Genomic DNA, 17,788 nt, shown 5'->3' with positions numbered 1-17,788 from the left:
TAAAGAAATCTGCCTCCTTCTCTCCATTTTCCTATCACTTTCTCCTAATACCTCCTCGTCTCTCTAACTTTGTAATCTATGCTTGATACTCATGCTTCGTGATCCAGAGCTACATCAAAATCATTTTCTTGGTTCATAATGGCTATGGAAAATGTTATGCTGTCACACTCCAATACACAGATGGAAAAATGCAAGCCAGGGCTACTGTGCTCTGCCTCCAAAAGAAAGGATATAGGAGTGGGAAGAGATGATTCTATGGATAGAAAGAGATGGGGCAGCATCTTTTATATGCAGAGGAGGTATGTAGATCAGGATATTTTCAGCAGAGAAAATCTTGTTTCCCATCTTCCTCAAAGCCCTGCACAGCCTCAACCCTCTCAGACTTTCACTCTGGCTTTTAGTGTCTCCTAGCCTGAGGCCCCTCATCATTAGACCAAGTTTGCAGCTCATGCCTGTGTAGGGAGGGCATCTAGCTGCTCTGTCATCCGTGCCCCCCGCCTCAACCACAAAGTTCACAGCCTCTTCATCTTTCTGCTACAACTCCTCCCATCCTAGTGCCACCTTTTTTTCCAGGCTTCCTATATCCCATCCTCCTGAACCTCTGTGTTCGATACCATTTAAGATGCTTGTCCTACCTGCCTCGCAGTCCTTAAAAACTTCCCCAGAGCTCTTCACTCCTTGCCTTATTCTCCTCCTACTCTCTGTCTTCCTCACTACAGCCCAGTGTTTGCAGTCTGAGAGACAGAGGCTGTTTGTTCTCCCCAGGAGTCTCGGGTTCTTCAGTGCAGAGGCCTCAACATACCTTCTTTTACCTCTTTCTTCTACTTGAAGGCAGGAAGGCAGGACAGGTCCAGGATAAACCAGGCACTTAGTAGTCCTTTGTCTGCTGTAAGAGTGGATAGCTCCAGGCAAGGTCAGAGAAAGACTAAGCCAAGAAATATATAAGCATGGTATATATATTTTTTTTTTTAAGAAAACATAGCCCTTTCCATTTATCTTGGCCAACAAAGTGTCCAGTATTCACCAAGTATCTTGTGAACCAACTTCAGGCCCAGAGCTGCTTTTGAACTGTTCACTGTGATTCTTCATGTGCTCATTTCTTTGTGTTACCAGTCACATGGCAACATTTCTGATTCTTGGATGAATGATGTTTTCAAACAAAAAGAGGGATTTGGACACATTACTTTTGGTTCAGAACTTTTCATGAATGCAGACATATGAAAATGTCTTACATCAGTGTTTCTTGGATACTTGCTTTTGAAAGAAAGCTTACTTATGTGAATGACAGATTGAAAAAACAGTGATACTGAGACAGTACAATTTTATAGGAGCTAGGGCTGGTGGTTATTTCTCAGAGTAGCAAACTATGATTTAGGGCAGTACAGAGCAGAAGCATGAGGATGGCACAAATTGTATACCTGTGTTTAAGGGACATGGTTGCCACAGAAGTGAAACTTAGAGCTTGAAGTAGAATTACAGTCAGGAGGAGCGTGGGGCTTATGTGCTGTTTCATAGTATATTTCCATGAGAAGCTTGAGCATTTGGCTCACAGTTGTCTTTCTTCCCCTGCTCTGGTCCATAACATCCCAACTGTGTGTCTGCTGCAGCATTCAGCGGACCCCTGTGAGCTAACTCACCTCTCACAGCTTGCAGAAAATTGATGCATTTTGTTCTAGGGCAGTTTTCTGTCAGGCAATCAACTGTATCTGTTCAGTAGCAGTTCAACAAGCTCTCAGTGCAAGGTAAGACCTGTGAGTGTGCAACCAGAGGGGAAAAGGGAACCTTTGAAAACAGTCTAATGTTTGTCTTTTGAAATTATGTTCTTCTGATATTTGACCTTCCCTAATGAAAACCACTGTGACATATGCATTGCATCCTGTTTGCTGACTTGTTACTTAAAGAATACAAAGTATACAGCCATTAACTCCTCTTCTGTGGGCTTCAGGGTAGGAAAAAGGGATCATCATTCCAGCACACTTAGAAGGGAAAAGGCTGTGTTTTTCTCCATCACCAGCGCTCTCAGAATGAGCTCATGTGCCCCAGGCAAGCCCCAGTCCCTGCAGTCACAGATGTTAGTGAGACTTGATGAGAAAAAGTGGCTTAGTGTTATGCTTATTCTCCCTTTTTTCTGGGGACAGCCAGGGGCTACTGCAGGCTGTAGTGAAAACAGCAGCAGCCATGGGGCTTCTCCAACGATGACATCAAGGTTATAATGCGTTATGTTTTTGTCTGAGCTGTGTATTTCTTTCTGTGAAAACAAGTGATACATTATAAAGCAAAATACCAAAAGCACTGAAACAGCCCAATTCTCATCTAACAGTTGGAGCAGGCAGCAAAGGATTATCACACGACATTATCTCTTTGAGAGATCAGCTGACAATTATGTGCCTTTCTGGAGAGGGACAGGCTTTTGCCAAACTCAAGTCACTGGGCACCAAGCTGAAGTACTACAATAAAATACATAGTGAGTCCAGACTGAATACAAGCTTAGCATCTGAACCCAGACCCAAGATGGCTGTTCCCTGTGCTGGATTTAAAGATGCTGGTGATAAGATGATTTATAATGTCACAGCTAATTTGTCTTTAAAAAATGTGTTAATGTCAGTGCCAAAATCTACCTTATTTTATGTCATTGACGGTAAGTGAACTGAAGCTTCGCCTTGGACTCCTCCAAGGGTAGATTTTTCTTGGTTTATCAGACTTGGGGTTTTTCAGTCTGTACAAAGCCTGCCAGCTTGTTTGCATCAGAAGAATTATCAAGGACTTCAACTATGATCGACTAGAAATCTGCATAAATGTATTTGAAATCCTACAGCAAATGGTCTAGTGCTAAAATCAAAGGTGAACACATAACTGTAGTGAAACCCTGGCTTGTTCATCTACTATCCTGAGCTTCTATCATTTAGGTAATTTCACAGATTTGAATCAAATGGCAAGGTGCATCCTCTACCAACCCCAGACCTTTCACCTGTCACTTTCCCAGTATTTAATCTGCAAAGAATAGGTTGAAAAACAGGTTGCTTTCATCTATACCTTCGAAGTTCAGCACTCACAATACAACCACACTAGACTAGATGGGAGCAGAATTCAGGCCAAGAGAGATACATACTCTGCCACCTACTGCGCATTACAACCTGTCCATCACTGACTGAGGAGGGTCACTTTTTCCTTGCTTTAATGAACATGCAATGAGGTTTGAAAAAACCTTTCAAGAATCTACATACAAAGCCGCATAATCAATATCTAAGCTGCGTTCTACTCCACTCTTGTCCTGCTAATATTGCTAGCACAGTTGATCTCTGTGAAAAATCAATATGGAAAATAACAGAGTGGTTCTCTATCTGGCATTTGAAAACATCCTAAATGGAAGCTTCTTTTTTTCTGAGAAGACAGATTGCTCCTAGGTGGTTGTTTTCCCTATCCAATCTGTTCATTGTTGTAGTCTTTCCTATATGAAGCTTTCTAGAGTAAATTTTCTCACCATTAAAGTGTTGAATATCTTCCATTTCCAGTTTTCCAGAAAACTAGCATCCCTGTGCGATATAGCAACACGATGCTTGACTGCCTCAAAGGTCATGGAGACAAGAGTGTGAGAAAGTGAGCATCAAATGATGTCCTAGTAATATCCAGGCAGCAGTGAGGGGACACACATCTAGCCTGTCTGGAGGCAGGAGCTATCTATGGACAGTAGGATGCTGGTATTCCAATATGGATTATATGAAAGAGGAAATCAATTTTGAATACAAAAAAAGAGAGAAAAAGATGGTGAATAAGAGTCTGGAAAATGAAGGGTCATTTAAAATCAGTCGTCTGTTTTTGAATCTTGAATTTTCTTGAAGTTTTCTTACAGAATTGTTATTTGTGAAAGCTGCCTTTGATGTAAATGGACTGGTTTTTTGAGAGAACAGACATATTGAAGAGCACCTGAGAGATCAGTGTGAATTAATGCACTCACTCCTTGGAGGGAAAAAAAAATCTGTCAGCACAAATATCAAAAAGTGGTTATTCCCATCTACTCTCCACTTTACCACCGTGTCTCACCAAAAAATGCGTTCTTATTCCAAAAATAACAGTAATTCAACTTGTCTTGTACTGTGACAGTACAGTGGGGAGAGAGCCTACATGCCTAGCAAACCACGCAAGGGCTGTTCTGCTGTGTCCCATGAAATATTTCTGTCCCCAGACTTGGAAGTCTGCTCTACCAGTATCAGGTCCTTTGGTTTCATTGAAAGTATCAGTCCTGGTAAAAATGTGATGTAGTCAGTTCACCCCACTTGATTACTAAATGGGAGAATAACTCAACTGTTAACAAACCCTGCTTACTGCTGTTTCAAAAAATAATATTATTTGCTTCAGCTGATGTCTGTGCATTTCAAGTGTTTTGCTGCTTACTACCTGGATGGGAGAGGAGGGGGAAAATGCTAGAATGCAGGTCAAAGATACACAACTGTGGTAGCAGCTGAGCAGTAGGGCACATGAAATCTGTTCTCATGTACCTCTTGTTTGTGTGACGTGCTCTGGTGTCTAATAATAAAACTGAACTCATCTGTAACCTTTTACATTGGATCACTGGGTTGTATTGTATTTCACTCATCTGGAGGGCTGCCTTTTTTCACAATAGCTGGAGGAATATAATACCTTTGAGATCCCTACCTGATGTGACTGAAATTATTCAATGGGTTATACAACTGTTGGAAGGATTTGTGACAGCACAGGAAAAAAAAAAGAAGAAAGAAAATGAATTTATAATTTCGTCCTTTTCTTCTACTGATTAGAATCTAGTTGTTTTTTGGGGGTTGGGTTTTTTTTTTGTTGTTGTTGGTTTGGTTTGGCTTTTAAATAATTCAGCTGCTTTTGACTTTAACAGTCCAGTCATGTCAATCCTGGATCCAGGTACAAGATGAGTAGACAATCAGCACAATCCTAATTGTGCAAAAATGAAAAGCTGAGCAAGTGACAAGGCTCAGGACTTTTAGGCAGAGTGTTTACAATGGTGTTTTTATTTTGTTAATGACTCACTGTACTGATTCACCCATGCTTTAGTGAAAGCTGCCTTGTTTAGAGAGTCTCACTGTTCCAACAGGGTAAGATTATTCCCAATAGAAAAGCTTAAAAAAGTCCTCTGGGAAAACTAAAGACTAAATAAAACTTGTTATTTTAAAGTAAAGAACATGCAGACAACAACCTTAGTTTTAAGCAATGGCAAAACTTTTTTTTATCCACCATAAAATTGGTTAAAATTGGTTTTCTGATTTTTTATTGAGAAAACATTATTCTTCAGTACTGACTGAAAAGCCATGAAGTATCCAAAAATATAGGTGACCCCTAAAGCCTTTGGTATGTTGAATTTAATTGGGGCTCTAGACCTTTAAATAGCTGAAAATAGGGACCGAACGTGACTTGGGAGTTTGGAGTCATGGACTTTCATGGGGTGCTTATCAAAATTTTACTTCCGATACTTTTGGTAAAATGTTCATTCTTGTAATTAATAGCTTGGATCACCCCAGAAGTTCTCTATTAAGCAACTGTCCACTGACTCTTAGTAGAGAAAAAACCCACCTAAACGAAAAAAAACCTATCAATACAATAGATTTGCTTCTCACCTGGAAGCTTTAGAGGATGTAAGTGGATCAGCATCCACTTCCCTGTTTATAGAAAACATGTTGTTCTAAATGACTTGCTAAACTCTTGAACGATTTCAAGTAATGCACTGGATTTCCCTGCCCCCCTTCCAGAGAGGCTGTGTGTGCTGGGAGGGAGGGCTGGACCGTCTGTTTGTTTCCACAGCGGCGGGGGAGGACCCGGCTGTCACCTTCTTGAGTGGTGTGTCGTGCTCTGGGCTGCTGGGGGCTGCCTGGGGGAGCAGTCAGGCATCTCCAGACGGGAGACCATCCCGGCATGGGGCTGGTTGTTTATTTTCAAAGCCTTTGTACCTCAGGTTACTTGTAAGGCTGGTGCCTGGGGAGTTCTGCTAAAATTGGACTGTGTATATTCCTTGGTTTCCCTGTAATTTCCAGCTTATGAAAACCAGATGGATGACTCAGTGCTCTGCAAGTTAGAGTAGGAATGGGATCTTCTGACATAAGAGCAGCTTTTACAGAAAACACTGAGTTAAGAAGATTCAGGCTCAAGCTAGATTGCTTCTTCCCTCCCCCCCCTCTTTTGTCTATTTTTACTGCATCACTGGTATGTGTCCAAGGAAAGTCGGCCATATCATTGGGAAATACAAGGGGATAAACTTTTGACTGTCGGATCTCTTCAGGCTGAGAGACTCTAGAGTAAATTAAGTGGGAGAGAGAGAATTAAAAGGAGGGATTTCTTTAGGTGAACTCTTTTGGTTGTCTACTCTGCCAACAGCAGTGTAAAATAACGAAGAAACTGCAGCAGTCCTTTCCCACTGTCTTTCTAAATAATGTAAGTTACCGTTTCACACTCATCTCTAACTGTTCGTGTGTTTTTTCTGCTTTCAGGTATTTTGTGAGAGCAGTGGTTTTACAGCGGGCGAGCTCTTGCCAGAAGCTCCGCTGTGTGAATGAGTGAATTGCTTTGTCTTTCTTTTTCTTCTTTAAGTCAGAGTGGTAGTGGGAAAGCCGAGCAGTTTGACACCACCTTTCTTTGACAGTCGTGCTAGCTCGGCTTTAGATGGCTGTTGAAACCTTTAAACCTTTTCAGTGTTTGTGCAGAAATTTGTTTGTAGTTGGCAAAAGACAATAGCAAATGTTTTGATTGAACTGTGCGTGTCAGGCTTGCTGTAAGAGCAGGCGTTTCAAAGGGGACTGTGTGATGCTATGTAAAGAGGACAGGATGTGACAAGGGAAAACAAATGTTTCCTGCTCTTTAATATTTAAAAGAAATAATTGAAACAGAGCCAAGGAGTTTGCCTAGGAAAGATATAGTGATGTTTATTCAGAGCAAAATAATGACTCTGTAAATCTGAGAGGACAATGCCAAAGTCTAATTAGGAGAGACACTTTACTTTTCACAGTTGTTAATTTTTTTGATTCTGGCAGTTGACATTAATGTTGCCATATTCTGTTGTTGTGCTTTTTGTGAAGAGTAACTTGAGCCATTAGCTGGTGCATAATTTAGGTAGGTTGATTTACCCCCTTTTAGTTTATTTAACTATTTTCAAAATGCAGTCTAGGCAGACTGCCAGGCAGATTGATAGGTTTAAGTAAAAATAAGGGGTTATAATTAGAGATAATGTACCAGGTAATATACTAGGACAAGAAATAGACCAAGAAAATCGCCCTGAACTCAAACATTCATTAGGCCAAAACAATTAAATAACTGTTCATTTATATGGGGGCAAATGAGAAAATTGTTGTGAAAGTACAATGACTAAATAAATATTTCTTACTTAAGAAAAGTTGCTTTCTGTTCCAGCCTTGGATTTTTTGGTTTTGAGGGCAATGGATTTACTACCTGGATAATAGTCTGTGGCCAACTATTGTGCTTTAATAATCAGAAGGTTTTTTCCTTAAAATTCCACATTCCTGCTTGTGTGAGAACTGAAATTAAATTGACTAGCGATACTAATGAAAGCTTCTAGACAATGTAAATATTTTTAATAAACTTGGCAATATAAACTGTAGGGCTTAAAAAGCATATGAAAAGGTTTAGTTTGTTAAAAATCTATATAAACTTATTTATTTTCGAGCTAGTCCCATAATTTTCTGGAAGATATCTAAAGCCTGGAGTGGTTATAGAAAGAAGGTACCAGAAAGCTACTGTACCTGATTTTGGGACCGCATCATCCTGCTAGAAAACAAAGCTACCAGAAAGGGGAGTTCTCTGTTTCCAGAGAGTTTTTTTGGGGGGAATCAATCTGTTAGCTGCTGACAAAATGCAATAAGGCTTCTGTGCTTTGGCCCTCATCCAAAACTGCTTACCATAAACAAAAGGTTTCCTCAAACTTCTCAGCAAAGGATTGACAAACTTGAATGGTGAAGAAACTCCTTGGTCTGACCTGGACCTGCAGTGCCCAGAGTTTGGCTATAAAGAGCTTGGGGTTTTCTCCGTGGAGGGTTCAATTCAGTCCTTTAGATTCATCCTTTTTCATGAGAAATGGCTTTGAAATGCCTTTAATACAGTATGTCTTTCCTCAGGGAGAAGGCTAAACAGAACTTTGCTTCAAGGAGCATCGCTAAGACATGCCGCTTGAGGGCCAGAAGGAAACATGAAGTGGGTTTTATGACAGAACCAATGCTAGATTTGATTACAGGGTTTCTGGGAAGAGGGAAAAATGGAAACAATTATTTCAGTCATCTGGGAAAAATCTTCTGATTTCTTTGTGTAATTCATAAAGGGAGACAGCAAATGTATCTTTCCAGACACAGAATAAAAATTGGAAGGATATGTATGTTTAATGCCTTGGGGGAGGTGGGGTTTGGATGTGTGTGGGGGTGAGTGTGGGTATGTGTGTGTCTTAGAAGTTGACCTTTTTCACAGCATTGATTTTTTATGCAATCTAGATTTGAGACAAGCAGTCTCCATGGCCACATGCAAGGGCTGTCTGAATCCTGCCATGTCCAGCAGCATGCACAGTGTTCAGAAAATTAGACCTTACCTGGACAAAGATGACAATACTGCTGGGGAATTTCCCCAGCCTGTATTTCTCAGGCAGTCCCAGTTTTAGCTTGGAGGTCAAGTTGTTTACTGGAAAATCCCAGATAATTGGTGCTTGAAGCCAGTGTGAAAACATGCTGGGCCTGTCTTTGCCTGATAATGGAATTTCATTAATTCTTAAAAAAAGTAGAATTTGGACAGCTTATATAAACACAGTGATGCTCCTGATTCCTTTGAGGAAAAATGAGGAATTAAATTAACTGAGAAGGTTCTGAGTGTCCTAATGCAGAGAACTAAGTGTTGCGCATTACTATACTGAAGCTGAAATTTAATCATCTGCATAAAGTATTAAATATACACAGTTTTGCTGAAACATGTAATACTGTGTCTAGATACATGAGCTATTTATATAAAAACAAGGGCACAATGTACAGTCGGTTAGGATAATGAGCCAAATGTAAAAGAATTTGATTTATCTGTTGGTAAGCATATTGTCTCATCAAAATTAAATGTGTCTGAGGATATGGGTGTAGATAGTTTGAACTAATTTTTTATACACAGCAGCAAACATATATATTACTCCAAATAATAAATTCAGTTTATAAAGTATGTTCTTTAATATGGTTGCATTATATAAGGGAATAGCTCTTTAGATTTAATTAGTTGTTTTAAGGACAATGCAATATTCTGTATTACAAAGAGCCATTAATTCCAAAGCCCTAAAAATTTTCTCCTGGAATTTTGCCCATCCATATTTTGCAGGGTAGCATATATGAACTTGCTCTTTTCAGTTGTTGAAGCAGACAAGTGACTGTCAGATTGAAATCCACTATTGCAGATGCTACACTTGGCAGACACCTTCAACCAAAATTAGATATTCTATTTCCAGAGAGCACAGGTTGTGATTACGTTTTCCGCTGATGTTTCCTGGTGAAAAAACAAAGGTGAGCTAACCATGTGAAATGCGTTGCATGAACCGTTAAAAAAACAAGACTCTGGAAAAAAATCAATATTTGTTGAAAGGAATCAATACTGGAAAGGAAATAATTATTATTTAGAGGTTTCTGAAATACTGGAGGGAAGAGAACAGGGCTTAGCAGTCACAGAAATGGACTTCACCTCTCTATACCTCCACTTTTGATAGGTTAACTTTCAAGACACACTTGCTGCTTCTGTTAGAATTTAGCTTGCTCTTCTATTTGTTAGGTGACATGAATGGATTGGAGGCAGTCCCTTGGTGTGCTGTAAGGTTTATGATGACATGTCTGTAAAGGAAAGAGCTGATTGGTTGCAAACACTTAAGTTCAATTTGGAAGAACTCCTGTTTTGTGCACAAGATTTCTTTTTCTTCCTCTTTATTTTTGATCAACTGGAATAAAGACCACCTCCCACTGAACAAAATTCAGGCTGACCTTTGGAGAAATGAAAATGGCATTTCATGTCAAATTTTCTGAACTGTTCTATTTCTATAAAGACCATGTTTTATTGGTGTGGTTTAAATAGCTAAATATTTACTGCATAAATTGTAGCATTAAAGGCATTTGTCTTTGTTTTCTACCATAGAATCTCTAGACATTTTCTGTCCACAACCTATAAACACATCTTGGCTTTGCGTGTCATTCCTTCTAAGACTTGGGCTGTCTAGCTATATTTGGATTGGGCATTGCTTATTTAAAAAGGTGATTTTAGCTGGAAGTCAGTAATTTACTTTGATCACAGGAATAGCAGTTTGTAACTGCAATACCATACAGTAAAATAAATGACATAACATGTCACTAATACACTGTGTGGGGACAGCCAAGGATCTAGTCGGCTGAGATGTCTGCTGGCAACCAGGGATCCTTCCTACGTGCTAGCTGGACTTCAGGGCAATAACTCAGAGGAAAATCCCGTACAAAAGGAAGACTTGAAATAGCAAATAGAATATAGTTCTTATGGTGCTAAACAGGTAGATGTAGGATGTAGATGCTGGCTGGCTCTATCCATATTGCCACTAGCTAGTTGCAGTAGGGTTAAAAGAGGCACAGCTAAATTAAGAAGGATACTAATCACAGCCATGTGAAAAATGTTAGCAGCATGTATTCTGGCACTTCTTACGTTACATGGTGACCCTGTTAACACAAGCATCAAAAGAAACTGGTGCCAGAATGGCTACGATGGTTTACTGTTAAATATTAAATCTAGGCTGTAATAACTTTAAGAATATGCCCTGCCACTAGGAGAAGACAAATAACTTAAAAATTTACTGTAATCACATATATACTAAATGTTCCCCTGGAAGAACTCTGAACAACTCTGCTTTTATGGTCAGCACTTTTGCTCATGTGTAAAAGTATTATTCATTCTCTCTCACTTTAAAACCATCTGAATATTATCAGTTTTGGATGCATTTTAGAAGTGGTTAATTAGGAGGATGGTGATCTTCAGTCTTTATGCCAAGGTGGACACCCTTTGTGAAAGAGTCAAAAAGATTGGAGGAGATGCAATTACTTATGATCAGGTTTTAAATGCATGAGGTGAATGTTTGGCAATTCGCTTGTTCCTAATCCAGTATGGATTTATTTGTCTTAGTGTTATTAGTCTGCCTAAACATGTGTATGATCAGTTTATTTATGGGTGACTTTCTGTTCTTTTGTCATGGAAAGCTATTTGTTTTGTGCTACCATTGGCTTCTGTTCTTAATTTCTTTTTCTTTTAGTTCTGGAAACATAGAGTGACAATTCCCTCTTTCTCTGTTATTTTTTTAATGAGTTTTTAATGCTAGGTTTGAGAATACCCCTTCATTGAACTTGTAATTTGGAATATTGTTATTTCTGGAGTGATGGCTTGAAGAAAAAGGGAAGGGTTTAGTGTCTGCAAAGATTTATACTCTGCTTGCCTCCTTCTACACTGAAGTTTAGTAGAACTTGATTATTTGTGAGCTTGAAGTTGTGTGCTGTCTACCTGTGTGGTTTATGAATTACTCAGGATTGATTTATCAAGGAAAGAGCAATGTCTAGATTATTCTGAATGACAAAACTCTGACAAGTATGAAAAGATAAATTTGCAAAATACTACTGCACCTTGTGCAGAACAAAACCCCTCCAAAGCAGTGATAGAATCTTCAGCAAATGCACTTGAAAGAATTACTTACAGTTCCACAATAACAAAAAGAGATTGCATTCAAACTATTTTGCTGAACTTGGAAATGCTCTTGAAAAGATACCAACAGTTGTGAGGTTTTTGTTCCTCTGGATGCATTAATCTCTGTAGTGGTCTTTGAAGAGACTTAATATGTGTACCATATTTAGCCCCAGCCATATTTGTCCCATGATCTGTATTATTAGAGAATTTGCACGCTCTGGGAGAAACAAGACTTCCAAAGAGCAGATGTCAGGTGATGTCAGGTGTCTTCAAGGCCACCCTTGTTCGTCTGAGAACATCTGTAAGTTGCAAATCCTGTAAATCCCACTACTTTCAGATTCCTCAGGGACTACAATGACCCCAGGAATGAAAAAGTGTGACTGAGGAACAAGCCTTTTACAGCATACATAAACTCTTGAAGAGGAAAAACTGCCATGATTTCTCTTCATTAGCGCAGCTTTTTGGTTTTTGGTTATTTTTCCTTTTCCAGTGAGGAAACAGTATTCATGAAATATCCTTCTACAACTTTCTCTCCTGTAATCCCTATATTGGTGGGAGTGTTAATGTAAACCTTCAGGGATTAACTCCTGCAAGATAAGCTTCTGCAAGTGTTGGTTTGGTTTTGGTTTTGTTTTGTGGGAGTTTTTTTCTATCTTGAAAGCAGATCAAATTTGATATTTAGAGCTTAAGTAATTGCACTGTACTGGAGTTAGGAAACCTAGGGCCAAAAAAATCATTTAGAGCCACATCTTAATTTCATAGTATCTGAGGGTTGGGTTGGTTTTGTCCTGTGTGTTCCTCTGGCACAATACTATGATATAGGTTAGTATGTGGTCTTTCCGAAGTGTTTGTAAGTCTTACTGGACCCTCTGCAAAGAACTGGCTCTTTTATTATTGCCTAATTCTTAGTCTGCTCTGTATAGTTTTGGGAACAAATGATCTTTCTGTATCTCAGCTCAGAAAACATTTTATAACAAAGAGAGAAAATTAAGTGTTGCACCATGATGATTTCATCCTGTTTATCAAATATGCAGTGATAATTTTTTGTCTTGTATTAAAATAGCTGGAAATAAATTTTGATTGTGAAATACAAAAATGTTCTGAGATACTTAATTCCTAATTAAAGACAAATAATTTTTCATTCATTTACAAAAGTAATCCTTTACTTAAAATCTCTCAGTGGAGATAAGTGCGATTTTTTATTACACAGAAAAGAGAAGACAGTATTGGAGGACTGTTTTATAAGAACTGGTACTACATGTTCTGTGTAGGCAGAATTCATACCTTTGCTTCTGCATTCTAATTAGTTTTTTACTATTCCCTCCTACAAAAAATAATAAAAAAACAGACTACACCAGGGCATGCAAAAAGGTTTGTATATATTAAGGTGGATTTTCAAAACAAAAAAAAGTGAGTAGTTCCATTTTCTGTGTTTGCACAGTCCAAAATTTTTGTTCGTCTTATCAGAAGCTGATACATTGCACAGTCTTGAATACAAACAAGCGTAAGAGCAGGAAGGCTTCTTCCCATATCTAACCTTTGGGATGAATTTTTATCTGTGCTCCTGAATGGTAGCCTTTACCCTCTGAACAACCATCATTGTTTCCCCTCTGGGATGTGCTCTTTCAGAAGGCCTGTTCTGAAGATATGCACCCTCTGGAGGGACCTCTGATGACGAAGGTGGGCAACTTTTAAATGAGGAGAACCAGGATAGTGATGAAGGCATGATTTCCCCAAGCTTTATGGCATTGCTTTTAGAATAATACAGAGTAGCTCTGCAGAGAAACAAGACTAACTTGACTCTTAAGGAAATATCACTAGAAGTATTTTTTTTGTCTTAAGGATAAAGTAAATTTGAAACGGTTGGAGGAAGTGGAGAGAAGAAGCGCTAGGCTACTGTTGTATTGTCTGTGAAATGGTTCTCTGCTTGGGGTGATTATTAATCAGTCACCATTGTTGTGTGCTGCGGTCCGAAGAGGGGATGGGACACGAGGAAGGGTGCAAGTAGAATGCCCTATTCACGTGTGCCCCGTCTTTTTTCAGCTCGGGCGGGGAAAGGGCCAGAACATAGGGCGGAGCATGAGACAGACAAGCAGGGGAACAAACCAAGATAGGGACATGGACAAAAGGGGGAGGAGTGGAGGAAGCAGGGAGCAGGCAAACTCATGGCAAGCCTGGGCACGACCAGGTTGTGCACTGTGTAGTGTGAATACAATGAAACCACATAATAACAGTAAAGTCCATATGATAACTGTAAGGTCCATATAATAAAGTCCTGCCAATTGCTGTATGCTTTTCTCCACGCCTGGAACTGCTCCCATCCTGAATCTTGCTCCTTCACATCTCACCCTTTCTTACTTGATTGAAAATGTCTGTTGTGATAGTCTTTCTTGCAGCATGCTGTGACACAAGAAATAGTTAATAACAATACAGACAGAAAAAGCAAAATTTCAAAGCAAGTTAAAAAGGGTTTGTTTAAATGGACTTGGAGGAGGACAGATCTGTATCTTCCAAATCAGTTTGGACAGCTGCATCTGCTGAGTGACTCCCCCCTTAAAAAAATTGTTTCCAGCCCGAGATGCCACTGCTCCATGGTGTCTAAAAGCTTGGTGATAGCGGTCTTCTGTGGACTACGAGATCCTTAGGAAGGGATGGGTTATGCAGGATGGAACGCAGTTGAGGGGGTGTTTGTGTTAACACAGCACCCCTGGAGCTTGTTGCCTTGTTTCCTGACAGTTCACAGGTGCACTGTTTAAGATCTGGCATTGAATTAAAAGTCACTTTTCTCCTTAAGTCAGGTGATTTTTTCGGGGGCAGTAGTTCTCCGTAGATGTTAGTGAGGGAGCGGCAATCCTTAGTCCAGTGTCTGCCTTTGCCACATCGCTTGCACGGTGTCTTTGGAAGCTGAAATTTTGTGGTTAATTGTGGGCAGTTCTTTTTTATATGTCCTGTCTCACCACAGTGAAAACAGGTTTGTGGTCCAGCTAAAGCTTCAGCTATTAGTCTTGCTTTATGAGAATTAGACCCCACATTACGACATGCCTTAACCATGACCATAGGAGTGGGATCTTTAAGAGTTCTTAGTATTTGTTGGCAATCGTCATTAGATTGTTCTATAGCCAACCTTAAAAATAGTGCATCTTGAGCTTCTGGGTGTTTGACTTGTTTTGCAATGGCTTTCTTTAGCCTTTCTGCAAAGTCTATGAATGGTTCTGTTGGTTTTTGTTGTACTTGTGTGTATGAAGGTGTAGGTTCATCCGCCTCAGCAATGGTTTGAATAGCTTGGAAAGCTAGATTTTTTGAAATGTCTAATTCATTCACAGGAATCTTGGTTTGGGCCTCATTGGAAATATAAGGTCCCACTCCGTAGAGCCTATTAAAAGCCTCCAGAACTGGGGTGCCTGTGGTTACAGAGGTTCGCTGGGCATGCTGGCGAATGCGAGTTTGCCATTCGTCCAGGAAAAGTGTTGCTTGCATGTTAGTGAAGAAAGCGCTTACTAATTCCTTTATGTCATTTGGAGTGAATGTGTATGCAGCAAAGAGTGAATTCAGTACCCTTATTACATAAGGTGAGTTTAACCCGTAGTCAGTAATAGCTTGTTTTGTATCCTTCAGAACTGGGAGGGGGATGGGTTCCCAGACAGGGTGATTGTCGGGATGATAAAATACAGGAAATGCTTTAACCAAATTCAAATCATCAGCTGTTGACGCTTGTTCCTTTATGTAAGACCATCTGCTTCTCTGGGCACTGGCGCCGGAGAAGCCAGGACCATGATGACAAACATGTTGGCATGTATGTGGAGACAGGGAGGTGGAAATAGGTGGGGCATGGGAGAGCAGTGGGCCCTGTGGGGGACAAGTACATCCACAGGGTGGGGGCACTGAAGGGGTTAAAGCGCCAGCTACTGATGCAGCGGCATAAGCGGTGCTGTCGTGGGGAGTGGGGTTTTGGAAAGCAGTACACCGATGCGTTGGAGGTGGGGGGGGGTTGGAGGGGAGGGGGGGAGAGAGGGTTTTTTTGGTCGGGGGGGGGTTGAGGAGCTCAGTCGGTAGAGCATGAGACTCTTAATCTCAGGGTCGTGGGTTTGTGCCCCACGTTGGGCGCCATTTGCTGCGGTCCGAAGAGGGGATGGGACACGAGGAAGGGTGCAAGTAGAATGCCCTATTCACGTGTGCCCCGTCTTTTTTCAGCTCGGGCGGGGAAAGGGCCAGAACATAGGGCGGAGCATGAGACAGACAAGCAGGGGAACAAACCAAGATAGGGACATGGACAAAAGGGGGAGGAGTGGAGGAAGCAGGGAGCAGGCAAACTCATGGCAAGCCTGGGCACGACCAGGTTGTGCACTGTGTAGTGTGAATACAATGAAACCACATAATAACAGTAAAGTCCATATGATAACTGTAAGGTCCATATAATAAAGTCCTGCCAATTGCTGTATGCTTTTCTCCACGCCTGGAACTGCTCCCATCCTGAATCTTGCTCCTTCACAGTTGTGACTCTTCTTTGTATGATGTCGAAACAGGTGTACATGCTAAAGGTACTCTGTGGCCCTGAGTGGCATTCTTCATGCAACAGTGGTGCATTAAGGCAGATGTCTGATGGATTCATTTCACCTGACATGCCTAAATGGCAGGGCTCTGCAAAGTGAGAGAAACAGCCCTGCAGAGCCACTAATGTCCATTAACTATGCCAAAAGGGAGTGGCTACTATGTCAGTTCCTGTGAAGTCTACTCTGAGTAATTTGAAGGTTTGTCTGGGTCAAATCAAAAGTAAATCTAGTCTAGCCTTATAATATGGACGATTGCTGACAGCAGATGCTTACAGAGGGGCATAAGAATAGATCAGACATATCGCAGTACTCTTCAGAATGCTCTTACATATTCAATGATTTGTGCTTCCAGTTCTGCTTCTGGTAGAGGTGGTGTCTTTAATCAGTCTATTCACCATGAATTTGTCCCGCTCTCCTGGAATGTCTGTAAGATATTAACAACTGTAGCATCCTGGGCAATGGGTTTCACAGCTCACAGGGTAAAGAATTATCCAGTATATTACTGGTATCCATAAGAGGGGTTTCTCCTCTGTGGTCAATAAAAAGGAATAGTAAAAAACAATAGATATAAATTGTGAATAAAATTTAACTCAACAGCAGGCTCCACCTACCAAAAACATTTCATCAGGCTTCCAGAAGCATTTAAGTTATTTGAAATACATCCTAACAACTGCTTACTGTGGTATCTGAGTTAGAGAAGTTCAATACCTGAGGTAGTGCAGCCTCCATGTCCTATTTGTAACTGGTTTTCCACTAGGATTTCTCAATTACTTGTAATAGCTGTGCTCACAGCTGGTTACTTTACATACACCTCTAATGGGTTTTATAGTTTACTACATATAATCTGTTTCAGTAACAACATGGTGCATCTTGTCACAGTCATCACAAGGACTTATGTCTAAAGTCTCAGGGAGTTCTTACATCCACTCAAGGAGTTGGCAAACAGAAAAAAAAGAATGGTAAGATCTGCTCCTGTTCTCTGACTGCAGGAGATTCATGCTATGTAAGCTGCTGTCTTGCACCTCTTTCTCTACAGAAATAGTCCTTATCTAAATTAATGGCTGGCTATGAAAACTTATTTCATAGTTTAGAAAGGTACTTGGTGTCACAGATACAGTTAAATGGCAACAGACGAATTGTGTGAGGCATTAAGACATGGGCTACCTATGTTTGCACAGGACTTTGCACTGTTCAGTGTAACTGGTGCCTTTCACAGTGGGATTCTGGTACTTGGAAGAGATTTCTAGGTGCTATCAAGATCCAAATGAAATTGTGGCTGATGTAAGACAATATTGTTCTTAGCTATCCTGATACCAGTGGTTTTTTCCAAGTGCTTTTTTTTATTTAAAAAGACACATGCATCCATATGGTTAGTGTTTTCTATAACGTCTTCTAATTTGCTTTTCACGTACATAAAAATGTACTGGTTTTCCTGTAAAGTAAAACGGATGCATTTTCATATAGAGATTAATTTCCTGTGTATCCCAGTTCATCCTGGGAGTATCTTAAATTTGTGTATGAGGGGTTCTGCTTTCCTCCTCTTTCAT

At 40.3% G+C, this 17,788-nt stretch overlaps 1 protein-coding gene across 10 annotated transcripts in view; it reads left to right on the top strand.

Annotated features, from left to right (window-relative positions):
* The window catches only part of TRIM2 (tripartite motif containing 2), a 93,570-nt gene that overhangs the window by 22,912 nt on the left and 52,870 nt on the right, over window positions 1–17,788 (top strand). Inside the window, exon 1 of one of the 10 annotated variants that reach the window (XM_027676907.1) lies at window positions 5,914–6,414. The exons of the other annotated variants lie outside the window; for them this stretch is intronic. The gene's annotated coding sequence lies outside the window, so the exon portion shown is untranslated. Of the gene's footprint in view, window positions 1–5,913; window positions 6,415–17,788 lie in introns of those variants that run through there. 10 annotated transcript variants of the gene reach the window in all.

This window comes from Neopelma chrysocephalum, unplaced genomic scaffold, assembly GCF_003984885.1.
Source record: "Neopelma chrysocephalum unplaced genomic scaffold, ASM398488v2 Primary Assembly neopelma1_42b, whole genome shotgun sequence".
NCBI lineage: Eukaryota > Metazoa > Chordata > Aves > Passeriformes > Pipridae > Neopelma > Neopelma chrysocephalum.
The sequence above is the reverse complement of the archived record's forward strand: the minus strand, read 5'-3'. Positions and strand labels throughout refer to the sequence as shown.